At 37.1% G+C, this 27,718-nt stretch overlaps 1 pseudogene; it reads left to right on the top strand.

The window, feature by feature from the left end:
* Nucleotides 1–5,095: 5,095 nt before the first annotated feature.
* On the top strand, nucleotides 5,096–5,566 carry LOC126061773 (protein SYS1 homolog; annotated as a pseudogene).
* Nucleotides 5,567–27,718: the final 22,152 nt, after the last annotated feature.

Genomic DNA, 27,718 nt, shown 5'->3' with positions numbered 1-27,718 from the left:
AAAGTTTGGTAGAACTCTGCAGTGAAGCCGTCCGGGGCAGGGCTTTTTTTTGTTGGGAGTTTTTTGATTACTGTTTCAATCTCTTTTTTTGTTATGGGTCTATTTAGTTGTTCTACTTCTGAATGTGTTAGTTTAGGTAGGTAGTGTTTTTCCAGGAATTCATCCATTTCTTCTAGGTTTTCAAATTTGTTGGAGTACAATTTTTTATAATAATCTGGAATGTTTCTTTTAATTTCATTTGGTTCTGTTGTGATGTGGTCCTTCTCGTTTCTTATTCGGGTTATTTGTTTCCTTTCCTGTATTTCTTTAGTCAGTCCAGCCAATGGTTTATCAATTTTGTTAATTTTTTCAAAGAACCAGCTTTTGGCTTTGTTAATTCTTTCAATTGTTTTTCTGTTCTCTAATTCATTTAGTTCAGCTCTAATTTTTATTATTTGTTTTCTTCTGGTGCCTGATGGATTCTTTTGTTGCTCAGTTTCTATTTGTTCAAGTTGTAGGGACAGTTCTCTGATTTTGGCTCTTTCTTCTTTTTGTATGTGTGCATTTATCGATATAAATTGGCCTCTGAGCACTGCTTTTGCTGTGTCCCAGAGGTTTTGATAGAAAGTATTTTCATTCTCGTTGCTTTCTAGGAATTTCCTTATTCCCTCCTTGATGTCTTCTAGAACCTAGTCTTTTTTCAGGAGGTTATTGTTCATTTTCCAAGTATTCGATTTCTTTTCCCTAGTTTTTCTGTCATTGATTTCTAGTTTTATTGCCTTGTTGGTCTGAGAAGATGCTTTGTAATATTTCAATGTTTTGGACTCTGCAAAGGTTTGTTTTATGACCTAATATGTGGTCTATTCTAGAGAATGGTCCATGTGCACTAGAAAAAAAAGTATATTTTGCAGCAGTTGGGTGGAGAGTTCTGTATAAGTCAATGAGGTCAAGTTGGTTGATTGTTGTAATTAGATCTTCCGTGTCTCTGTTGAGCTTCTTACTGGATGTCCTGTCCTTCTCCGAAAGTGGTGTGTTGAAGTCGCCTACTATAATTGTGGAGGTATCTATCTCACTTTTCAATTCTGTTAAAATTTGATTTATGTATCTTGCAGCCCTGTCATTGGGTGCATAAATATTTAATATGGTTATGTCTTCCTGATCAATTGTCCCTTTTATCATTATATAGTGTCCTTCTTTATCCTTTGTGGTGGATTTAAGTCTAAAGTCTATGTTGTCAGAAATTAATATTGCTACTCCTCTTCTTTTTTGCTTATTGTTTGCTTGATATAGTTTTTTCCATCCTTTGAGTTTTATTTTGTTTGTGTCTCTAAGTCTAAGGTGTGTCTCTTGTAGGCAGCATATGGATGGATCGTGTTTCTTTATCCAGCCCGTGACTCTCTGTCTCTTTATTGGTGCATTTAGTCCATTTACATTCAGCGTAATTATAGATAAATAAATTTTTAGTGCTGTCATTTTGATGCCTTTTCACGTGTGTTGTTGGCCATTTCATTTTTCCACATGCTTTTTTGTGCTGAGGCGTTTTTCTTAGTAAATTGTGAGATCCTCATTTTCATAGTGTTTGACTTTATGTTAGTTGAGTCGTTACGTTTTTCTTGGCTTTTATCTTGAGTTATAGAGTTGTTATACCTTTTTGTGGTTACCTTATTATTTACCCCTATTTTTCTAAGTAAAAACCTAACTTGTATTGTTCTATATTGCCTTGTATCACTCTCCATATGGCAGTTCAATGCCTCGTGTATTTAGTCCCTGTTTTTGATTATTGTGATCTTTTACCTATTGACTTCCATGATTCCCTGTTATGTGTATTTTTTTTTTAATTAATCTTAATTTGTTTGTTTTTGTGATTTCCCTATTTGAGTTGATATCAGGACGTTCTGTTTTGTGACCTTGTGTTGTGCTGATATCTGATATTATTGGTTCTCTGACCAAACAATATCCTTTAGTATTTCTTGTAGCTTTGGTTTGGTTTTTGCAAATTCTCTAAACTTGTGTTTGTCTGTAAATATCTTAATTTCGCCTTCATATTTCAGAGAGAGTTTTGCTGGATATGTGATCCTTGGCTGGCAGTTTTTCTCCTTCAGTGTTCTGTATATGTCGTCCCATTCCCTTCTTGCCTGCATGGTTTTTGCTGAGTAGTCTGAACTTATTCTTATTGATTCTCCCTTGAAGGAAACCTTTCTTTTCTCCCTGGCTGCTTTTAAAATTTTCTGTTTATCTTTGGTTTTGGTGAGTTTGATGATGTCTTGGTGTTTTTCTTTTTGGATCCATCTTAAATGGGGTTCGATGAGCATCTTGGATAGATATCCTTTCATCTTTCATGATGTCAGGGAAGTTTTGTGTCAGGAGTTCTTCAACTATTTTCTCTGTGTTTTCTGTCCTCCCTCCCTGTTCTGGGACTCCAATCACACGCAAGTTATCCTTCTTGATAGAGTCCCACATGATTCTTAGGGTTTCTTCATTTTTTTTAATTCTTTTATCTGATATTTTTTCAGCTATGTTGGTGTTGATTCCCTGGTCCTCCAGATGTCCCAGTCTGCATTCTAATTGCTCGAGTCTGCTCCTCTGACTTCCTATTGCGTTGTCTAATTCTGTAATTTTATTGTTAATCTTTTGGATTTCTACATGCTGTCTCTCTATGGATTCTTGCAACTTATTAATTTTTCCACTATGTTCTTGAATAATCTTTTTGAGTTCTTCAACAGTTTTATCAGTGTGTTCCTTGGCTTTTTCTGCAGTTAGCCTAATTTCATTTGTGATGTCTTGAAGCATTCTGTAAATTAGTTTTTTTATATTCTGTACCTGATAATTCCAGGATTGTATCTTCATTTGGGAAAGATTTTGATTCTTTTGTTTGGGGGGTTGGAGAAGCTGTCATGGTCTGCTTCTTTAAGTGGTTTGATATGGATTGTTGTCTCCGAGCCATCACTGGGAAACTAGTTTTTCCAGAAAATCCGCTAAAAAAAAAAAAATGCAGTCAGATCCCTATCAGAGTTCTCCCTCTGGCTCAGGCTATTCGGATGTTAATGAAGCCTCCTGGGGAGGGTGGGGGAGGGAACAGAGAGATAGGAGAGTAGCACCTCAGAATATAGCCAGAGTTGCTTGTCTTGCTTGGAATGACTATTATATCTGAGATTCCCGCGGGGCGCATCGCCTATGTGTGCTGGCTGTGTGGAGATTGCCCCCAGGGGGTCTGGCCCGCTGGAGTCACGGTCAGATTCTCCGCTTCCAGCCCCATGCCCAGCGTCAAGGCTCCCCTACTGGGACGGTGCACTCTCGACTTCAAAATCAGTCGCTGCCTCCCGGGGACTTCTCGTCCCCCCAGCTGCATTTTCGTACCACTCCCGCGAACCGGTTGGGCCCTCTCCCGGGGTTAGTTCAGGTGGGTGGAGCAGCTCCCCTTGCTTGTGCCGTGACCGAGTGTCCCGGCTTGGATGCTGTTTTCCCCGCTCCAATACCAGTCGCTGCCTCCCGGGGACTTCTCCTACAGGCTGCGTCCCACGCCGCCCGCGCGACCCGGCTGGGCCCCTTCCCGGGGTTAGTTCAGGGGGGTGGAGCAGCTCTCCGTGTTTATGCCATACCTGCGTCCAGTCCAAATCCCTGCGGGACGGTTCCCCGGCTGGGACGCTGCTCTCCCCGTTCCAAGACCAGTCACTGCCTCCCAGGGACTTCTCCTACCGGCTGCGTCCCACGCCGCCCGTGGAACCTGCTGGTCCCCCTCCCGGGGTTAGTTCAGGGGGGTGGAGCAGCTCTCTGTGCTTGTGCTGTACCTGACTGGTACGCTGGCTCCAGGCTCTGAAAACAATCGCTGCTTCCCCGTATTAGTTCGTTCTCTGTCTCTAAATCTGTGTTTGTTGTTCAGGGTTCGTAGATTGTTACGTATGTGATCAATTCACTTGTTTTTCCATGTCTTTGTTGTAAGAGGGATCCGAGGTAGCCTCTGCCTAATCCGCCATCTTAGCTCCGCCTCCAGTGTGCTATTCTTAAGAGACAATAATACATTAATATATGTGGAATGCTGCTTATCTTTGAATGATAACAGAAAAAAAAATTAAAGTCAATTTTCAATCATTAAGTCATCCATATGTCATAGTCACATTTGTATTAGTTTAGTTTTCAAAACATTTAATTATATAAATATTGTTTGGTCTCAGAATGATAGCTCCATGATACCTTGTCCATATAATCATATGTTAATGTCTAATGATAGACAATTTTCATTAATCTTTTTCTGATGACACTTATTCAAAATAAGCAGAAAAATTGTTACTGCCTATTTATTCATGGACTATTTGACTAAGAAGATCATCCTCCTTTTGCCCTAAAGATAAGGTCTCACATTTATTTCCTTTTTTTTTTTAATTTTGAATTTGTACATATAATATATATGGCAGAAAGCATCAACAGTTATTGTACAACTAATACCTTCAGGTAATGAATACATAAAATGAAACCTTTTGGTCTTTCAATATTCTAATTTTGGAGCTTGTCAGATCTAAGATTATACATAAAATAATTTTCTTAAGTAACATATTTCCTTCAGTTTTTATATTAGTAAACAGTTGATGTTAATATAATGTTTTATACCCTTCGTAAGGGCCACATACTGATGTCAGTATTTTTCATGTAGTAGTTTACTGAATACATACAAAATCCTTATAAGGAGACTATGAGAGGAAATTAATATTTTCTCCAATTTGAAAATGGGAAAACCAGTGTGCTAGGCCCAAGTCTCCAACTTAACTACAATTTTTTAAATCACCCTTGTATCATATGTGTTAGGCAATTAATGAAGTTGATGCTTAACATCTAAAGCCAAAAAAGAGCAAGAATGAAGAAGCAGGAGACTGACAAATGTTGCCCCAGTAAAAAAGTTGCAATCCTTGTTAAGAATTGTGGAGAGTGTGACATAATACATCCTACCAAAAACTAACAAGCCCCTCCACTCTCCTGTCTTTCAGCACTGTTTTAGGAGTCTGCTAATAAGGCATGGCCAAGCATGGATGCTTCGATTCTGTAGTTGGTCACTGGGGCTGAGGCATCCTGGGGACTGTGATGTGGCAGATGGAACCCAGGTGTTATCTGGTCCTGAGGAGTGATGGCAGGCCAATTCCACAGCTACCTGTGGCCCCCATTCCTGATCCTGTCACAGATCATTCTTATGCAAACAATTTGTTAGGGCTTTCTGAGCCTGTGACTGGAGCTATTCAGCTGGTCATTGCACAGTAGCCACTCAATGGACCAGATGTTCAATTCTGTGGGCTACTCTACACCTGAAGGCTGGTTCTGTATAATGTCCTTCATCTTCAGCACCCTCACTTTTGCCCTGGGTTGCTGCACTTCATTTTGCAGTAGAAGCAGTGTCTAGGTTCCATTTTTGCTGTCCATTTCTTTTACCATCTGGGCTATCGGCTCTATAGTGCCGGTAGATGCTAAACTGAATGCTAAACTGCTAACCAGTCCAAGCCATGTGCATTGTACTCCTCTGGCTGTCATCAAGGAGTACCTATGCATGCAGATGAAGCTCAAGGAGAGCCCCCTCAACTCAGCTCCTAAATGCAATGTCTAAAGTCTCCCCCTTAGACACCCTGCTGGGCAATTGGCCCTCCAATATCTTTGACTTCTCAGACCCTCCAGATGAGTTCCAGGCCAGGTCTGAGAGCAGCCTTGGAAATGTGCAGTCTCTGTTGGTGTGGGAAATGCAGTGAGGCCTGATAAGAAGGCAGGTACCAGTCAGGATCACAGTTGTAAGAATGGCCTCTGTCTGGGAAGTCAGAAAGGATAACACTTGAGGGTAATAACAGAATTCGAACCATGTCACTTTTGAGGCACCATACCTATCGCCACTCTGTTGTTTCAAAAAGGGGGAAAAAAAAAATCTAGTATGTGTAACCAGAGAAAATCACTTTTCTAGTCATCTGCCTTATCTTCCTGGGACAGTTCTTTGCAATCTTGCTGAACCACAGAGATTCTGTTTGGAAAATCACTAGGTTTCTGGATTCAGAAGCACTGAAAAAAAAGTAGGTGCAAAGTATTAAACTACTGTCGGGGAGAGAATGGCAGGTGGAGGCAACAAGCAATGGAAAATGTACTGCCTGTGCCTTGTTACATGCATTTTCATGAGTATCCATGAAGTTATTACTAACTTTCTTTCGGTTCCCTCTATCGGGTTTCCACCCTGCTGTGGGCTCTCTACATACCAAAAAATGAACAAATAATCCAACCAAACCCATTGCTGTTGAGTAGATCCAATTCATATGGAAGAATTTCAGCATTCCACATAGTTTAAACCTCATAATAAATTCTCTGCTTGTTCCCTGGGAATGGTCTGTCACCTCAGCTGCCAAGAGACAGCCGTGCTGTTTGGAATTCCTTTTTCCTGTGCTTTTTGGAATTCTACAGTAGTAATGGTATGATGCATGGCCAGAGATAAGAAGCCCAGCCTTCCAGCCTGGGCTGCATTGATAGTTCAGAGGGAGACAGGAATTTTTCTCTAAGATTTTTGGGGGGGCTAAAGTTTCCTCTGTGAAGGGTTTGCAGCTATCCTCTTTATGTACATAAGCACAGTATTTTTCCATGATTAAAAAAAAAAAAATCTACCAGGTTAACCTCCCACAGTACTGTAGATGCTGGTAGAAGACAAGAGAACCCTGGGTCAAAAAGGAAGGACAGTTTATTTCTCACAGCAATAGCAGTAGCAGGAGGATCAGCATTTAAGGGGCAGTTCTCCAAGCCCCAATTTGTATAGAGACTAAGAAAACCAGATACTTGCATTAAAAAAGAGGAAACCTGAGCTTAGGAAACCTAAATCTTTTGTAATATAGACACCAAATCTATACTTTTTTATACTTTGCTATGGAGGGATAAAATATCTGTATCTTCAAACCTGTTTGCTATAAAAACATTCTTGAAAACGTAGCCCAATACAAAAAACAGTCAGTGACTGTCTTCAGAATATGTGTAAAAATGTGAGAGACTCATGAGATTTTGCCTCCCAACAATCCCTTGCTCAGTTCCTATGATCCAGCAATTTCATTTCTAGATATTTACCCAAGAGAAATATATCCACCCAAAGATGTGTACATGAATGTTTATAGCAACATCATTCATAATAGCTAAAAAGTGAAAACAACCCAATTCTGCATCGCCTGATCAATATATAAAGAAAATGTGCTGTACCCTTAAGTGGAATATTATTCAGCAATAAAAAGAATGAATTACTGATGCATGCTACATCAGTTCATGCTGTCAATGAACCTCGACAACATCATGTCAAGTTAAAGAAGTCGGTCACAAAAGATCACGTATTGTATGATTCCATTTATATGAAACTCCCAGAATAGGCAAATCTATCTACAGAGATACAAATTAGATTAGTGGCTACCTACGATTGTGGGGAATGGGAAAAATGGGGGGATGACTACTAAAATCTGTGAAGTTTCTTTTAGAGGTGATGTAAGTGTTCTTAAATTGCTTGTGATGGTTGTACAACTCTGAATTGTGCCCATCAAGTGGATAAAGTGTGTGGCATATGGATTATATCTCAATAAAACTGCTACAAAAGCAAAACAAGCAAAAAAGAAACATCTCAATGTTTTACTGAGACAGAATGCTTGAACAAGGGACAAGTGACCTTAAGTTCATTAAGCCCAATATGAGCTGTTGGATCCACCAAGTCATAAAGTAGGATGGGGCCATCACCAAGAAATTTTAGTATGGAAAATATACATCTGGGATCAAACCATAACCAGACAAGAGGGTACAAACAATTAAGCCTCATGTGTAGTTAGCCTAGGGCCCATGTCACTCACCAAAGTTGGACTAGCTTCTGTCCGTTAACTTAGACCTAAGACAATATGGGAGAATACTCTGTAAGTTGATGATACAGGTAGAAAAAGCCCAGACTTGTTTTATAGATGGGTTGGCAGGTTAAGCAGGTGCAAACTTAAAATGGTTGGCAACTACATCATGTCTACATTCAGAGATGGACATGAAAGTTATTGGAAATTAGAGATCTTCCACCTGGGCAAAGCTGTGAACAATTTACATGGTTATTCTCTTTGTCTGGAAACATGTGGTGTCCCCGGGAGAGAATATATATATATATATATATATATATGTGTGTGTGTGTGTATATATATATATATATATATATTGCTGAGCAATGGCTAATGGCCTGAAACTTTCATCATGGGTCTGGCAAGGAAAGGACTTAAAGACTGGAAATAGAAGTACCGTGTTAATCATGTGGATGGACAAGTGGGAGTGGAAACAAAGTGAGAAAGGATTTCTTTCAAGCATTAATGTCCACTGGAAAACATCTATCACAAAATAAGCAAGAAGACAACTAAGTGAATAAAATTACTAGGCCAGTAGAGATTATCCAGACTTTATCATTGTCTGCCCTTGAATTGGCATGGTGACAACAAAAATGTAATGGCCGTGGTCCAACAGCGTGGACTTCCACTTACCATGTGGAAGGGAGATCTAGCTACTGTTCTCACTGAGTATCCAAATTACCATAAGCAGAGGTGAATAGTGAGCCCCTAATTTGGCAATATTATCAAGAGAGACACTTAACCAGTTAAAGGTAAGTTCATGATTTTGGTCAAATTCCATTAGCCAACACTTCATTCTCACATGGATAGATAACCATTCTGGGTATGGGTTTATCTTTCCTGTCTGCAGAACTTCAGCCAGCATCATTTTGCAGGGACTTCCTAAATGCTTGATCCACGGGCTAAGGATCCCACACTGCATAGCATCCAACCACAGAATACTCTTTACAGCAAAGAAAGTGGGAGAATAGGCTCGTAACCTTGGGATCTATTGATCAGGTCACATAGTGCACCATTCAGAGGTGGTCTACCTCACTGAATCTGCAACAGCCTTCTAAATGTGCAGCTGAAGCACCAGATCAGAAGAAACTCTGAAGGGACTGGATGCCAACTTTAGAGTGCTATGTATGTATTGAATTGGACAACTCTATATGATGCTGTATCCCTAACAGCAAGGATGTATGAGTCTGCCAACAGAGGTAGAGTAAGAGTGGCCCTACTTACCATCATTCCCAATGACCCAGTGAGGAATTATGTGTTCCCTGTCCCCAAAACTCTTCACAGGGTTGGGGGTTCTGGTCCCCAAAGAAAGTAACCTTTAGCTAGGAAAAGAAGTAAGGATATCATGGAAATGCAAGTTTGGGTTGAGATAGGAAGATAGGTTGCCATATTGGCAGAGGTAATTGGCCCTGATCAGCAGGAGTCATGGAGAATATTCATAGAGCCTAGGCAATTATGTTGGCAACTCCTAGTATTCCTTGACCCATTATAGTTATAGACAAGCCATATAGCAACTCCTATTGAGAAAGGTACGATTATCAAGCATTCAAACATTTCAGGAAGACAGGTATGAATCACATAAGCAGATAAGCCACCAAGAGCTACCAGATGAGTGTAAGGGAGATTTAGAATAACCATAGAAATTTAGAATGAAGGAAGAAGAGAATGAGTACCAGTCGCAGCCCCAAGATTAAATGTAGCAATTAGGGTTGTAGTTCATCTTACTAGCCTCCCTCTCTGGAATTTCACATTAAGAGGGAAGGTTCGTAGGAACTATGGAGAAGATGTTCCCCAAGGCTGTGAAAAAAATTGTATCTTTTCACCCCAAGGGGTTGACCATGGCAGCTATGAGAATTTACCTCGTAGGTCTCCAATTATTTGGAAAAAAAAAAAAAAAAACTGCTATGAAGACCATTCAACCTTCAGAAGTAGAACGCCAGACTTTTCTTCCAAGGTGCCTCTGTGTGGGTTCCAACTGCCGACCTGTTAGTAGTTAAGCACTTAACCATTTGTGGCACCCAAGGACTCTAAGGACTCTAAATATAGGATGTGTAATTTGGCAAAGGCCCTAGTTGTTGAAGACTGTAATCCATGTCCATGCTTTCATGGCATGTTCCTCCTTCATCTATGCCTAGCTGGTGACTGAACATAACAAGTATACCAAGACAGGCCCATTCCTGGGAGACAGCCCATAACTCTTTTGAGTTACTTTGAGTTTAGAATCCCCTGATGTCCTTGTCTAACTTCCCTTAGACTTCATGACTATGTAGCCTGTCTCCACTCCACCAGCTTTTTTCTATTCTTCACAAGCCTCATCCTTCTCGCTTCTCATTTCTCTCACAGGCATCTCTCATAATAAAAGTCACACATGTTTTGTCTAGTCTTGGCATCTGCTGACCGAAGGATCTGGTCTAAAACTGTTAGCAGTAGTAGTAGTAATAGGTGTTAAGTACATGCCAGAGCCCTGGTGGCACAGTGGTTAAGTGCTTGGTAGCTAACGGAAGGATTGGTGGCTTGAATCCTCCAGCCACTCCACAGGAGAAAGATGCAGTAGCCTGCCTCCTTAAAGATTATAGCCTTAGAAACATCACGAGGCAGTTCTACTCTGTCCTGCAGAGTCGCTATGAGTCAGAATCTACTGATGGCAATGGGTTTGCTTTAAATATCTGTTAGATTTCCCTTATTCCTTCAACAACACCTAGTCAAGATTAATAAATGTTAAATCTGCAAATTTTACCAGGATGATTTCTAAACGATTTTCAATTTCTTATCCAACTCTTGATTCCACTGTAATCTGCAGATTTCTGAAATTCCTAAAATTTGTTGTAAAGCAGTTAGTTACATTGCTTATATATCCCACTGGAAATAAACTCTTTATACTACCCATGGTATTAATTGCATTTATATTTATGTTCGTGTGTGATATTTGCTGACAGTTTTCTTGTCTCATAATGTCTAATTCTGGGTTGGATACAAAGGTAATGCTGGCCTCATCTAATGAGTTGGAAACTATTTCCTCCTTTTCAAATTTCTGGGAGTTTGTGAAGAATTCTTACTATTTTGTTTCTTAAATATTTTGTAGAATTGATAAATGAAGACATTGGGGTCTGGGGTTTCCTTTGTGAAAAAGTTTTTTTTTTTACCTCAAATTTAATTTATTTGATATATGTCTACCAGGTTATATATTTCTTCTTGATTGGAAGTTTGTGTCTTTAAAAAATCAGTCTATTTAAAGTTGTTAAATATAATGTCATAAAGTTGTTCATACTATTTACTTACTATCCCTTCAAAGTCTACAGGATCTTCAGTAATGTCCACTTTTTCATTCTTGATATTGGTAATTTACATCTTCTCTCTTTTTTTCCCTGATCAGTGTGGTTGAAATTTTATGCTAATATTGAATTTTAAATTTTTCTTTTACTTTCTTTGCAATTAATTTGCTCTTCTTTGTCTAAATTCCTAAGGTAGACGCTGAAGTCACTGACATGAGACTTTTTTTCTTAATGTGGTCATTTGAAGCTATAAATTTCCTGCTACGGACAGCTTTAATTGTATCACATTTTGATGTGTTGTGTTTTCTTCTTTTTTTTTCAATTGGGCCCATAGGTTACGGAAAAGTTTCTATTTTAGTTTCAAATTCTTAGCATCTTTTCCCTATATTTATTATTCATCCCAACTTTAACTACATTGTGGTCAAAAGGCATATTTTTTGTGATAAGAATCTTCGAAGCTTAACCGACATTTGTTTGTAGCCTAGAATAAGGACAACCTTAGTAACTGTACACTGTACAGATTAAAAGAATTAATATTGTACAGTTGTAGGGAATTGTCTTATAAATGATATTTAGATCAAGTTAGTTTTTAGAGTTCTTCAAGTCTTCCATACCCTCACTAAGTTTCTAGGGATTGTTCTATCAGTTATCGAGAGTTGGATATTGAAAAGCCCATCTCTTCTTTTAGCTCTATCAGTGTTTGTTTATTTTAGAACTGTTTTATCGTGGCATGGATATTAAGATGTGTTTTGTTCTCCCACGGAATTGACACACACCTTCATGATCATGAAATGACATGTTTAACTCCAGTAAAAGCTATTGCTCTGAATTCTACACTGTCTGGTATTAATATCAATCAAACTAAATATTAATATGTTGGATTAATACCAATCCAATGATTCTTTCATTAAAGATAACAAAAAATAACTTTTTTCCTATCTGTTTCTTCTTAATGTATTTGTTTTTGTTAAATATTTAAAATGAATATTTTATTGACAGTGTGTTAGTTGTGACTTATTTTTTCACCTAATCAGGCTTTCTCTGTCTTATAATTAGGCTGTTTAGACTATGTTTAATGTAATTATTGATCAGTTTGGGTTTAAATTTGCTATCTTGTTAGCTTTATAGTTTGTCCTATATGTTCTTTATTTTTTCTTCCTCCTTTTGGCTTAATTATATATTTTTATTTCATTTTTTCCCTTTGTTGGCTTATTACCTTTGACTATTTGTTGCGATGTTTTAGCTGTTGCTTTAGAATTTATATACACATCTTTGTCTTACCACAGTCCACCTTCAGGTAAGTTTACGCCACTTCATATATAGTATAATCATCTTAGAACAGTATATTTCTACTTACCCTCCTGGCCTTTGTGTCACTATAGTCATACATGTTATTTATACATGGGTTATAAACTCCTATTTATATTGTCATTATTCTGGACTTGGACCTCAATTTAAAGATACACTAAAATGAGAATCTAAGTATTTTATTTTAACACACATATTTACCTTTTCAAGTTGCCTTTGATCTCTGGTGGTCCAGACGCTAACCAAAAATGACAACAGTTCCTATCTACCAGCCGCTCCTTGGAAACCCTATATGATAGTTCTACTCTGCCCTAAACAAAAAACCAAATCCAGTGCCGTTGAGTCGATTCCGACTCATAGAGACCCTATAGGTCAGAGTAGAACTGCCCCATAGAGTTTCCAAGGAGCGCCTGGTGGATTCAAACCGCTGACGTCTTGGTTAGCAGTCGTAGCACTTAACCATAGGGCTGCAGTGAGTTTGGTCCTTAGGTGGTGAAATGGCTAACACACTGCTCTGCTAAGAGAAAGGTTGGAGGTTCAAGTCCACCCAGAGGCACCTCAGAAGAAAGGCCTGATGATCTACTTCTGAAAAATCAGGCATTGGAAATTCTGTGGAGCACAGTTCTGTTCTATCACATGGATTCGCCATGACTCGGAGTCCATTCACCCACACGTGTTTTGTTTTGTTTTCATTCCTTTGAATAAAATGAGATTAGCATTTTGTATTATTTTTCTTTTGAATAGCTTCCTTTATAATTTCATGTACTGCAGGTCTGCTAGTGAGGGGTTATTTCAACTCATATATGTCTGTGAAAAGTCTTAATTTCTCTATCATTTTTGAGGGATAAATTTGCCAGGTAGAGAATTCTAGGTTGACAATCTGTGTATGTCTTTCAATACTTTAAATATGCTATTCCATTAACTACGTTGCTTCTTATGAGAATTCTGTTTTCATTCTCTTTATATAATGCTTATTTTGACTGTAGCTGTTCTTAAATTTTTATTTAACACCGGTTTTAAACAAATTGAATATGATGTGTCCTGTGTCCCTATCTTCACGTATCTTATCCTTGGTATTCATTTACTTTCTTGGAACTATGTGTCATCAATTTTTCTTAAATTTGAAACATTTCCAGCTATTTCTTCCTTAAATGTTTTTATTTGTTTGTTGGTATTCTGTCCTCTCCATTCTCTTCTCTCATTAGTGAATCTAATTACATTGTATTTGGCAGCCTGAAGTTGACTCAGAACTCATTGATGCTCTGTTCTTTTATTTTTTAAGATTTATATTGAGGTATAATTCTCATCCCATGAAATTGATGTATTTTAAGTGTACAGTAAATTTGCTTATTTTCAGTAAACTTACCTTGTGAAAGCATTAACACAATACAAACTTAGAACATTTCTTTGGCTCCCAAAAGACCCCTTGTACAACTTTCAGTCAGTCCTCTTTCTCACCTCTACCCCCAAGGCAACCAACAGTCTATTTTATATCTCTGTTGTCCTTTTCTGGTTATTTTATATGCAAGAAATCATATGATTTGTGGGGTTATTTTGTGTTTGAATTTTTTATGTAGCATTTTTTGAGGTTCCTCTGTAGGGTCGCTATGAGTTAGAATCAACTTGACAGCAACAGGTTTGTTTTTTATGTGTTGTAGCATGTTAGTACTTTCTTCATTTTTATTGCTGAATAATATTCCATGGTGAATATACCATATATTGTTTATCCATTTGTCAACTGAGGGACATTTGGATTTTTCCATTTTTTGTCTATTATGAATAACATTTCTATGTACTTTCACATACAACTTTTATGTGAATATTTGTTTTCATCTCTCTTGAATAAAGACCCAGGAGTAGAACTGCTGAGTTGAAATGCAACAGCTGATGTGAGGAAGAAAAGACATGGCCATCTGCTCCCATAAAGATTACAGCCTATGAAATCCTAGGGACAGTTCTTTGTCATATAGGGTTACTATGAGTGGGAATCAACTTGACAGCACACAACAGCAACAATGTGATAATTATGTATTTGCCATTCTTAAAAACTGCCAAACTGTTTTCCAAACATTTTACATTACTGGCAGCAAGGTATGAGGGCTCCAATTTGTCTAAATCTTCATCAACAATTGCCTTCTTTATATATATATATACACATACATATATATATATACACACATATACATAAATGTATATATACATATATTCTAGTGGATGTGAACTGTTATTTCATTATAGTTTTGATTTGCATTTCCTTTTTTTTTTTAATGACTAATGATGTTGAGCACCTTTTCCCGTGCTTACCAGAAATGGTGAAATAGCTATTCACATGCTAGCCCACTTTTAACTGGAAATTTTTCTTTTTTTTTTTTTGAGTTATAAAAGATTTTTTAGTTTCTGGATTATATGTGATTTACAAATATATTCTTCCATTCTGTGTTTGTCTTCACAGTCTTAATGGTGTCTTTTGAAGTGCAAAAGCTTTTAAATTTGTTGAAGCCTGGTTTATCGAAAGTTAAGTCACTTATACCTTTAGTGTTATATCAAATCTTTACCTAACATATATACGGTCGTATAGATTTTCCCTACATTTTATTCAAATAATGTTATCGTTTTAGCTCTTATATTTTGGTCTATGATACATTAGTTGCTTTTTTTGTGTTGTATGAGGTAAGAGTTTAAATTTTTTTGTTTTATTTCCATTTTTGTTTTTATTTGCGGTTAACCATTTATTCCTGTACTTTATGTTTCAAAAGCTGTTATTTTCCCATTGAATTGCTGGGACATCTTTGTCAGAAATTAACTGATCATAAATGAAAAGGTTTATTTCTGGCCTGTCAATTTTATTCAATTGATCTATATATCTGTCTTCATGCCAATAGTACTTTTTAAAATCAGTTAGGTGTAAAATCTACAACTTTGTCCTCTTCTTTTTACTCTCCTGAGTCCTTTTAACTTTCCATATATTTTGACTACCTTGTTGATTTATGCAAAAAAATCCAATTGGGGTTTTCAAAAAGATGTCATAGCATTGAATCAGGAGATCAATTTGAGCTTTCGTAGTAATATTGAATCTTCTACTCCATGATAATCTGATGTAGATTTAATTATTTAGTTCTTTTTAAAATTTCTCTCAGCAACATTTTGTCATTTTATCTTATAAAGTTTCTATTTCTTTTCTTAAATTAATCTCACAGTATTTTGTTCTTTTATTATGAATGGAGTTTTTTCCTTAATTTTATGTTTTGTTCATGGAAATTATATAGAAATACGTCTGTTGACCTTGTGTCCTCTGGCCTTGATGAACTTGCTTATTAGTTCCAGTCACCTAAACATTGTACATGACCTTATTCATATGTTGCTGCATTTGATTTGCTATTTTTTTAATCATTGTTACATCTATATTTATGTTGTATATTAATGAGCATTTTTAGTTTTTTGAGGTTTTTTTCATTGGCTTTGATGTCAGAGTAATACTGGCCTTACAGAATGAGTTCTGTTTATTTTTTTGGCAGACTTTTTTCCTCTAGATATTTTATTTTGAATAGTTTCTGTTGCAGTGTCTCTAAATGTGTTAATCTTTTCTTTGGCATGTTTAATCTGCTCTAAATCCCATCTGTAGCATTTTTTATCTCAGAATTATAATTTTCATCACTAGAAGTTTGATTTCAGTCATTTTTTATTGCATGTGTTTCCCACACTCCAGTATTCCTCTGTCTTCTTGGACATATGGAATATAATAACTCTTTTAATGTACTTGCCTACTGATTCCATCACCTGTGTCTTTATGTGTCTCATGATTGATTTTTCTCTATAATATGAGTCATATTTTCTTGCTTCTTTTCATGGCTTGCATTTTTCTTTTTTTGGATGGCAGATGTAAATTTCACCTTGTTGGATGTCGAATACTTTTGTATTCATATAAATATTTTTGGGCTTTATTTTCGAACACAGTGAGTTACTTGGAAATGGTTTGACTCTTTACAGCTTGTGTATAAACTTCATTAGGCAGAGTCAAAACAACCATTAGCCTAAAGCCAATTTTCTCTCCTTCTGAGGCAATATCCTTCTGAGTACTCTACCCAATACTCTGTGAATTATGATGTGTTTCCCCTCTTACTGGTGGGAATACAAACTGTTTCCAGCCTTGTGTGAAAGCTGCAAATTGTTTCATCTTCTCCTTTTATATGGCTCTGTCCCAAACCTTATGTGATGTCCTCACATGCGTGCACTAATGACTATTCAGCTGAGGATTGGACAGAACCCCTTGCAGACCTCTGTACAGCTCTCTCATCTTTGGTATTGCCCCTTGTAAAAATACAGCCACCTGGTTCCTCCCCAGACTACCAACCCCACTTCTTCAATTCAAGGAGATTGCCAAACTCCACATGGGTTCCCCCATTCTTTTGTGCCAGCTGTAGACTCTCACCAGAAAGTAAGCTGGTAGTAATGATAGTTCTCACCTTGATTGTTTTGTCTTTGTCAAACCACTATCCTTTATTGTCTAATGTACAAAATCTGCGCATTGTTGTCCCCCATATTTTGGTTAGTTTTTACTTATATCAGGAGAGAAGATAAACCTATTCCCTTCCACTCATTCAAAAATCTAATAATATTTTACATTCGTTTTGTTTCTAACAAGGTTATTGAAAAACATGGAAGAAAAAAAAAATCCTTAATGAAAATTTAGGACCTTCGGTTAGTTCCAGTTCAACTTTAATTAGGAATGAAATAAGAGGTGATAAGATACTTGGTCAAGGCCCCAAATGTTGCTAGTGACAGAGAGATGACATTCATCTAGGACTCATTTTATTAACTTACAATGCTTTGAATTATCAAGACAACTTTCAGGAATCAAATGAAAGTCACATTCAAACCTATTTTGGGGTGGGATACAACAAAGTTTTAAATAATAATTGTTCTAAACTAAATAGAATTATGGAAAAAAAATTTGCTGAAAGTGAAAAGGACTTGAAGTACTTACTGATGAAGGTCAAAGACTACAGCCTTCAGCGTGGATTACACATCAACATAAAGAAAACAAAAATCCTCACAAATGAACCAAAAAACAACATCATCAGAAATGAAGAAAATATTGAAGTTGTCAAGAATTTCATTTTACTTGGATCCACAATTAATGTCCATGGAAGCAACAGTCAAGAAATCAAATGACTTACTGCATTTGGGAAAACTGCTGCAAACACTTTAAAGTGTTCAAAAGCAAAGATGTCATTTTGAGGACTAAGGTGGGCCTGACCCAATCGATGGTGTTTTCAATCACCTCATATGCATGACAAAGCTGGACAATGGATAAAGAAGACCAAATAAGAATTGATGCCTTTGAATTACGGTGTTGGTGAAGAGTATTTACTATACTATGGATTACCAGAAGAATGAACAAAAGTGTCTTGGCAGAAGTAGAGCCAGGATGGTCCTTAGAAGTGAGGATGGTGAGACTTCATCTCAAGTACTTGGAACATTTTATCAGGAGTGACTAGTCCATGAAGGACATCATGATTGGTAGAGGGTCAGTGAAAAATAGGAAGAGATGGATTGGCACAGAGTTTGCAACAATGGGCTCAAATATAGCAATGATTATGAGGTTGGTGCAGGACTGGGCAGTGTTTCTTTCTGTTGTCCCTGGGTTGCTATGAGTCAAAACCAACACAAAGACACCTAACACCACCGCGGGGGGAGGGATCTTGGAGACAATTATATTACAAAGTTATAATAAAATTAATCAGTTCTCCTGATGTTCAAAAGTTAAATGATACTATTTTTTTTGTGTGTGTAAAAAGCAAAATATTTTGGGATAAAGCAATTTACACAATTAGGTAATTAGATATTTTCCTTTCTGACTTAGTCATATTAATGTCAAACAGTAAGAGGAGATGTGAAGTAAAGAAGGAAGAGGAAATGAGGTATTTGTTTTGAAAGCCTCCCCATCAACCTTCTGAGCTACCCAAATGCAAAAGGATGTCAGAAATAACCCTTGTAATATTGTTTTTAATTAGCAATCAGCACAGAAATTCATGATGATATATTTATTCCCCTGCCAAAAATGTATATTATAAATCTCATTCATCTTATTCATTTTAGCAGCTTAGTTTTTTTGGGCATAGGAATTTACCTCCTAATTTGTTTCAGTTATTATAGTAAGTAGCTATTAGCTTGCAGTAAAGTAATTTGTTAGGAATAACAGATGTATTATTTGCAGCAGTTAATAACCCTAAATTTTCTCATTATGATCAATCTCATTGGACCAAGAAGCTTAGATGAATATTCTGACAAGAAGTAGGGGACTTCTTTAAGATCTAGAAGTGATGTTCCTATAATAACTATTTGTATAACTAAGATATAAAATCCCATGCACCTGGGATTAATATGGGCTCAAAAGGCAAACCAGCTAAACTCAGCATCATAATTTGGAAATACCCAGATGCACAGGACAGCTCTCATTCTCATACATGCTTATTAGTTTCCTTCAGGTTCTACTGTGTCTCAACATGGTGCTCACTGAGGTTCTTATTCATATTGGGGAAAAAAAAGGAAAGATTTTATGATTACTATTAAGTAATAAGAAACCCACATATCAAGGGTAATTTTAAGATAGCAAAGTTTCACTATTGATAAACAAGATATCATAATCATATCACAATTAAACCAAAGGTGAAGCCCCCAAGCAGAAGAATTATTTGAAAATTTACAAAATAGTTAATTAAGCTTAATGCAGTCTGTTTGGTACAATAATGTGCCGTTGCCTGGACAATGACTGCAGCAGAGAAAGCACAACCAATACCCAAAATGAAACCCATTGTCGTGGAGTCGACTCTGACTTACAGAGATCCTGTAAAAAGCATAACAGGAATAGAAATTATGATACTGTCTCCTAAAGAGACACTATCTGTCAATGACTGGTAAACTATTTAAAAGGACTTTTCAGCCAAAAATAACTAGAGATTCACTTTTTGACCTGTCCTGAATTGTTTATTTTCATAATGTTGTCAGTCAAAACTTAGCACTCAACGGAGCAAACATCACTCAGTCATTTTTCAACAAAACCATTTTATTTTATACTCAAGAACACATTAACTTGTAGTCTCAGGTTTCTGGTAGAAGGGAAAGTCCTTCAAAATTTTCAAAACTTCGAAAAATAGAGAACCCTGATCTTAGGAGGGATAAATACTGTGTATTTATCTGTTGACAGACTTCATGTGTGATGTATAGTCACTGAACCCACTGCATTCCTAAGAATAAGAAGACTTGCTTGAATTTTTTATACCAAAAGTTCCTGACTGTTTTGACATCTTATTTTATCTTCTCCTTTCTCATTTCCGTTTCTGGTGTTGGGTTGCAGATAAAAAGAGATTTCTCAATTGTCCAATAAGGATATTACAAAATAGCAAGCATGCACAATTCATCTTGACATAGAACAGAATTTTTAATATGTCATATAAACTATTTCTTGTGGATAGACTGTGGTTGTGTGTTGTCAAGCTGATTCTGATTTATAATGACACTATATGACAGAGTAGAAATGCCCCATATGGTTTCCTAGGCTATAATCTTTACTGCAAGAGACTGTCAGCTCTTTTCTTTTGCAGAGCTGCTGGATGGGTTTGAACTGCTGACCTCTCAGTTAGCAGCAAGTGCTTAACTATTTCAACCACCAGGGGTCCTTGAGGATTGACTAGCCCAAGTTTTATGTCACCATACTCTTCAAGTTGCAGAATGTATTTTCTCCTTGGATAAAGGCAAGATTGTCTCATGGAAAATAGCCCAAAGTCTCAAACACCTGAGGTAGCGCTGTCCAAGTTTTCCCAGTTTATAAATTTGTTTGTTTAATAAATACTTTTTTTTTTTTTTGGTGTTTAAAGTACCCTTACGAAAACCAAACCCTTTGCCATCATAACGTCCCTATACAACAGAATAGCCACAGGGCTCCCAAGGCTATAATCTTTATCGAACCAGACTGTCACATCTTTCTGCCATGGATGGAGCTGTTGGTTAGTAGCCGAAAGCTTAACCACTGCACTACCAGGGATCTTCTGTGTTTAAAGTATATACTTGTTGCCTTCGAGTCGATTCTGACTCATAGCAACCCGATAGGACAGAGTAGAACTGCCCTCTTGGGTTTCCAAGGAGCGCCTGGTGGATTCAAACTGCTGGCTTTTTGGTTAGCAGCCGTAGGTCTTAGCCACTACGCCCCCAGGGTTTCCTTAAAGTACACAGTAATATATTATTATCTTCTTAACCATCACACAATTTCTGAAAGAATATATTGATAATATTTATAGATGAGAAGACCTCAGAGGCTTCAATAAACCCCCCAAATCATGCAACCAATCGGTGGGTGACTTTAAAATCAAGTCTTCATGCCCTATATCTTACTCACAACAGACAATACATGTGCACCATCGGCACAATATAATAGTGTGTGAAGGTGTAATTGTAATTGAGATAACAAAAGCATCCATTATTAAAGAAAAAGAAAAAGAAACAAACCTGGAGCATGATATTTATCCACAATGAAAAAAAATATATATTTTTCAAGAGCTTATTATATGGCAAGTGCTATGGCAACTCATACAGAAGCACATAGAAAACATTTAAATCCAGACAATTGGAATTATTGTCCTATTTGAAAATATTTTCCAAAAGAAAATTCAATGTCATATTCACAACAAAATATTTCTTGTTTTATCTGTTTGTTTTATTCTAGAAAAATCAAGCCTGGGACTTATTACACCCAGTCATCTAGAATTATTCCATGACCACATTTTTTCTAACTTATGAAACAACATTTGCCTAATTACTGTTTTTTCTTCAAATCGTCAGATAAGTGTCTTTCAACATAGAACCTTTTAAAAGCTAGCCTGTAGCACTTCCTCTTTGCAGTGTGATAGATCAATTTTGTGTGTCACCTTTCCAGGCATGGTCTTGTAACTCCCACTCAAGTGTTTAGGAAGGACTGTGTGATAGTGTAATTGTGGCCCACCAAAGGGATTGGTCAGTTTTGCCATCCTGCTGGGCTTGAAATGAGCCACCCTAGAGTCAAGAAGGAGAGAAATTCACCTCCACTGAGGAAAAAGAGGCAGCATGTCTTTTGAACTCAGAATTTCTCCACTGAGAAGCTCCTGGAAACAGGAGGCTGAAAGAGAGAGAGCTGTAACCCTGAAGATAGTGAAAAGGGGTGGCAGGAGAGACCCGGCAACAGAGACCTGGCAGCAGGAGACATCAAAGTGGCTTCCTGGCCCATGGAGAGATAAAGCTGAGTGCCTTTGGGCAGAGACTGAGGGCCAGGGAGAGGTATGCCTGCAAGCATGACTGGGAAGAAGATGTCCTGATGGAAGAACTATACCCTTGAGTGTTCCTGAGCCTAAATTATAATCTGTTACTTCCCTAATAAACCTTGTGATAGTAAGTGTGGTCTGTGAGTTCTGTGTGGCCATTGCAATGAATTATCAAACCCTATAGAGACGTAGAGAGTGCTGCGAGAGGGATGGTTGGTGTCAGAACTGGTAAAGATGGTGGAGAGAGGAGGTATGTCTTACCTCACCTCAAAGGAATCAGCCTTGAGCTGTTGATTTTGATTCTCTTTTCCCCCTGTGAAGTTAGAGGAGGTCAGACACTGTCCGCCCCATGACCTTTTTTCACACTTTTTTTCAACAGCTACTTGGAGAGAGTAGGAAGAAAGGTCTGGCAACTACTGCAAATTAACAGTGAAAATTCTTTGGATCAAAATTGTCAGATCAAAAAGCAATCATAGGGATGGCAGAGGATCAAGAATTGTTTTGTTCAACTGTGTATGGGGTCACCATCAGTCGGGACAACTCAGTAAAAACTAACAACAACTTAGAGAGTATAGGAAAAGGCAAGTATACAAGGTAAAGTGGGATTAGATGAGAGAGAAAAGGAAGGAACTAGAGAAAGAGAAATGTTAGGCTACAATAGTTTAATACAGAACTTGAAATAATTGAAAAATACCTTTTTTTATATCTTTAATGCTAAAAACCAAACAAGGAAAAAAAAAAAAAAAACCTGTTGCCATTGAGTCTCTTCCAACTCATAGTGACCCTATAAATTTTTTTTTTTTTTTTTTTTTTTTTTGTGGGGCAGTTAGTTTTACCCTATAGTACAGGGTAAAACTAACTGCCCCACAGAGTTTCCAAGGAGCACCTGGTGGATTTGAACTGCGACCTTTTGGTTAGCAGCCGTGGCTCTTAACCACTACACCATCAGGGTTTCCTCTTTAACTCTAGGAAGCATTTTATTTATTTAGTCCTTCATTTATTTAAATTCTATTCTTCACGTGTGCCTTATAGATTTGGCCTTGGGCTTGCTGCAGAGGGAGATACAGTATTAAACAAGTGAGATAAAATGAACATTTTAGTTGAGCTTTTCATTGTAAGTTAGACTGTCTGCTCTCCACTACCATATTCATCTATGCATTCTAAATCAAGACTTGGAGGTAGTTGAGTTGGACATTGAAAATAAAACTTATCTTTTTAAAGCATCGTGAAATACTAGTAAATGATGAATTGTCCGCTTCAAAGTACATTTTTTGCTTTTGATTTTTTTTTTCACCAATTTGTCATTATTACCACTAACATTGTGAGACAAAGGTTTCTTTCTCAAACATTGTATCCATTTAGAAAATATTACATTCATGTCAGAGGGTCATCTTCTCCCAAATGTTAAGCAATGGAGACGCTAGAATCTTGGCACATACGGCACATTAGATCCAGACCTTCCAAAGTTGTGGGCTCAGATCTGCACGGGGTATGATTATGTGACTGTGAGTCAGGCACTTGGACCCTACACGTGCCACAGTCTAACTTCCTGGGCATTTAATTATTGAAGTTATCCTAACAACTTATTACCCTCATATTACCCTTCAGGGCCTTTTCAAGTAAGCCAGAAATGTTTTAGACTTGCATACTCCTCAGCTGTTTGTCAGGCCATGAGGAACTACCTGTTTTGTTAGATATTTAGGATAAGATATTTCCAGGAAAATATCCTGGCATATGGTGTAACTACTGAATCCATCACAGAGCCACTTATCATATTGTTTTATGGGCAGTGAAACAAGGCACCTTATGACTACAGGGAATGATAACTCATTGGAGGTTCTGTTTTTACTTAGCCTGAACACTAAATTATGAAGGCAGATTGTTTCTTGGTCTATGCTGAAATTTATGGCATATACATATTTTTCTCTAAATGTCCTTTCAACTGGAAGATGTTCTGTAAAACTCAGAGGGATTCTTGGCAGGCGATGGTTGAGGGAGGGTGATAAATGATTTATGTATAATTCTGACTGCAGTTGTTTTAAGCAGTTATAGAATGTATTTTAACCTAGATTCTACAAGCACGCCAATGCAAATAAATCTGATTGGCATAGGTGGAACACAGACAGCTTACATGGCATACATTTAGGGTCTATGAGATGTGCTCTTATCTGCCCAAATCCTCCTTGTTCTGTGCACTCATGTCTAACATTTTTAATTGAGCACCAATCTTTTCATTTCCCAAGGAGTTATAAGACATAAAATGCAAACATACCCAGGAAAGGGAAATTTACACTTAACCTCACAGTACTCTGCAAACGTGTGATAACATACCATATTCTAACTGACTATTGTTGAGGCTTTACCTACCCTGTAAAACCTAAACCCCAATAACTCTACCTGAAGAAGTGGGTCAAGGTTGGAAGAAGGTTCACTGATCATCCTACTTTGCATTTAAATTATCAGGAGAGGTGGATTCCGGATCAAATTTTCAAAAGAAGGCAGGCAGAGAAAAAAATTTACCTCTTCAATTTTACTCCTTGAGGATTTTTCCAGTGCCTTCTCCAAACTAGTTTCTCTCCACTCGAATGTATTCTACAATAATAATTTTAACTCATAACTGTAATGGAATATGCATCTAAGAGGCACAGAATTACATGGGTGAAATTCTCTAGTTCTTCACATTTTGCCAAGCATGTACAATAAGCTTCTCTTTATTATGCCATACTTCCTTCAATGATTGTTCCAAATTAATAATTCTATTAAAAAAAAAATCTTTGTCCAGAGGATATGGAAGACATCTCTTGAACTTTAGAGGAAATCTTCAAAATAGTATGAAAAGAAGCAAACGCTAAAATTCAATGATTTCAAGATCAATATTTAAAACTCAAATGAACACTAAAGCTTTTACATTGAGAAACCACAATATATATCATAGTCTGTTTCACTATTAATCTTGAAAAAATAGTTACAGGCTATTGAAGGGAGACAATCTAACCAGAAACATTTGTTTGGAGAGACACACTACAGGGAAGCCACACTTAGAAAACATCAGAATTAAAAAATTAAACACAAATTTAGAAAGCATGATTTAGGAGAGTCCATAGTATTGACGGTTCTTTTGTAGAAAATTGTGAGACATTTTTAGCGCATAGAACATTTTAAAAGCTAGCCTTTGGCACTTTCTCTTTTTTCAATAGCCGGAGAAAGAAAACCGTATAAGGTAAAAGGGGGTAAGGTGAGAAAGGGATGAAGCTGGAAAAAGGGAAAAGTGTCAGGTTGGGGTATGGTTTATAGTGTGTAATTGAAAACACTTACGGTGTCTTTAACTGAGGAAAGGCTGTATTTTCTACTTAAATTCAATTCATAGGAGAAAATAAAAATGTGATTAGTCAAACTTTTCAAAAAATGACTTATGGTATTTGGTAAATCAAAAATAGGACTCATCAAAAATTACTCCTGACTTCTAACATCATCTGAACTATTAACAATAAAGACATGAAGACATTAGAGAAGCGGTGTTATGTTCAGTGTTGTGGCGAGAGTAGGATGAAGCAAATTAAGACACTTCTCGTATCTTTGAGCCCTTGGGTTGGAATTTCTCTTGCTGTACAAAATCGATGCTTTGAAAGACACCCAAAAATAGATGTTAAAGTTAACTTTTGGTAGATAGTTTTCAAATGAAGGACAGTCTCTTTGGAAAGAAACCTCTGAACTGTATTTAACCGTTTGTTATTGGTTACAATGTGATTTACCCCACAGTATTTTAATTCAGAGTGAATCTGGTATGGTCTAAACTATGCTTTATGTCTTCAATGTCTATTTCTGCAAAAAAAAAAATAATTGCTAGGCTTCATAATGAAGAGTTACCAAATGCATTTTTCTCTCTTTAAATATTAACATTATGAAAATGGTTATTTCTATTAAACACACTTCTGTAAGTTATGAGCTGCTTTTTATGAGCATGTGACCTATATGACTCGGTAGTATAAAAATCTTCAGATTCCTACTTTAGTGAAATAGCGTATGCAATTTTGAGTCTAACTTGTCACACACATAATTCCATTACTATGGAGCTGATAATATTTAACAATTACATTTTGCATTTAGTATGAACAGGACGTGTTTGAGCTCTTATCCTTCATTTAACTCTTGGAAAGTTTCTCTCGTGCTTATCTTTTTTAAATTTTCTTTTGATTCAGATTGTCAAGGCATAATTAATACAGAAAAAATTTGATTTATATGTGTGTAATTTATACACTTTGACAAATTCATAGAATCATGAAACTACAAATAAAATCAAGAAAAGGAATGTTTCCAATATTGAGGAAACAAAAATCCTTTGTGCCCCTGTGTAATCATTCCTTCCCTCATCCCCAGCCCTTGACAATCACTGACCTGTTTTGCCTTTTCCAGAATGTCATATAAAAGGAATCATATTTACAATGTAGCTTTTCGATACTGAATTTCCCCACTTAGCATAATGTATTTGAAGTTGTCAAGGATTTCATTGTACTTGGGTTCACAATCAACACCCACTGGAGCTGCAGCCAAGAGAATCAGATGCTGCAGTGCCTTGGGCAAATCTGCTGAAAAAGATCTTTTTAGAGTGTTGAGAAGCAAAGATATCACTTTAAGAACTGAGGTACACCTGACCCAAGCCATGGTATTTCGATCACCTCAAATGCATGCCAAAGCTAGGCAATGAATAAGGAAGAACAAAGAAGAATTGATGGCTTTGATGGTGTTGATGAAGAATATTGACTATATTGTGGACTGCCAGAAGAACAAACAAACCTGTCCCGGAGGAAGTTCAGCCAGAAAGCTCCTTAGAAGCAAAAATGGTGAGACTTTGACTTGCATGCTTTGGAAACATGTTATCAGGAGGAATCAGTCCCTGGAGAAGGATATCATGATTGGTAAAGTAGAGGGTCAGCAAAAAAGAGGAAGACCCTCAAGGAGAGAGGTTGACACAGTGGATGATGGGCTTAAGCATAACGATGATCACAAGGATGGCACGTGACCTGGCAGTGTTTCGTTCTGTTGTACATAAGGTAGCTATGAGTCGAAATCAACTCTACTGCACCTAACAACCACAACAACAAATTTGAGATTCATTCACATTGTTCCTTGTATCAATAATTTATTTCTTATACTGAATTATATTCCACTGTATAGATGTGGCATTTTTGCTTCTCTACTCACCAGTTGAAGGACATTTGTGTTACTTCTAGTTTTAGCAATATAGACATAACCCGTTGCTGTCAAATCAATTCCAACTGTTAGCAATCCTAAGAATCAGAATTGACTAGGAGGTAACGAGTTTGGTTAATACGGATGTAGCTTCCATATATACTTGTATTCACCTATTTGAGTTAGGATAACTTTTTGTTTCTCTTGCGTAAATACCTAAGACTGGTGTGTAACGGAATTTCAATGTGCTTCAATTTGCAATTAAAAAAAAATTATTGTCTTTTAGATTAAAGTTTATAGCTCAAGTTAGTTTCTCATTAGAAAATTTATACACATATTTTTTTGTGACATTTGTTGCAATCCCCACAATGTAACAACACTCTCCCCCTTTCCACCAAGGGTTCCCCGTTTCTATTCTTTCAGTTTTCTCTCCCTTCCTGCTTTCTCATCTTGCTCCTGGGCAGGAGTTGTCCGTTTGGTCTTGTACATTCGATTGAACCAAGAAGCACTTCCCTTATGTGTGTTACAGTTTGTTTTATAGGCCTGCTTGACTTTTGTCTGGAAAGTGGGCTTTGAAGGTGGTTTCAGTTCTGAGTTAGCCAAGTGTCTAGGGGCCAGAGTCTCAGGGGTTCCTCCAGTCTCTGTAACACCAGTAAGCCTGGTCTTTTTTCATGAATTTGAATTTTGTTCTACATTTTTCTCCCACTCTGTCCGGTACTCTCTGTTGTGATCCCTGTCGGAGCAGTTGGTGGTAGTAGCCAGGCACCATCTAATTTTTCTGTGCTTAGGCTGGTGGAAGTTCTGGTTCATATGGTCCTTT

Source organism: Elephas maximus, chromosome 18, assembly GCF_024166365.1.
Source record: "Elephas maximus indicus isolate mEleMax1 chromosome 18, mEleMax1 primary haplotype, whole genome shotgun sequence".
Classification (NCBI taxonomy): domain Eukaryota; kingdom Metazoa; phylum Chordata; class Mammalia; order Proboscidea; family Elephantidae; genus Elephas; species Elephas maximus.
Note: the sequence above shows the minus strand (reverse complement) of the source record. Positions and strands in the feature narration are given on the sequence as shown.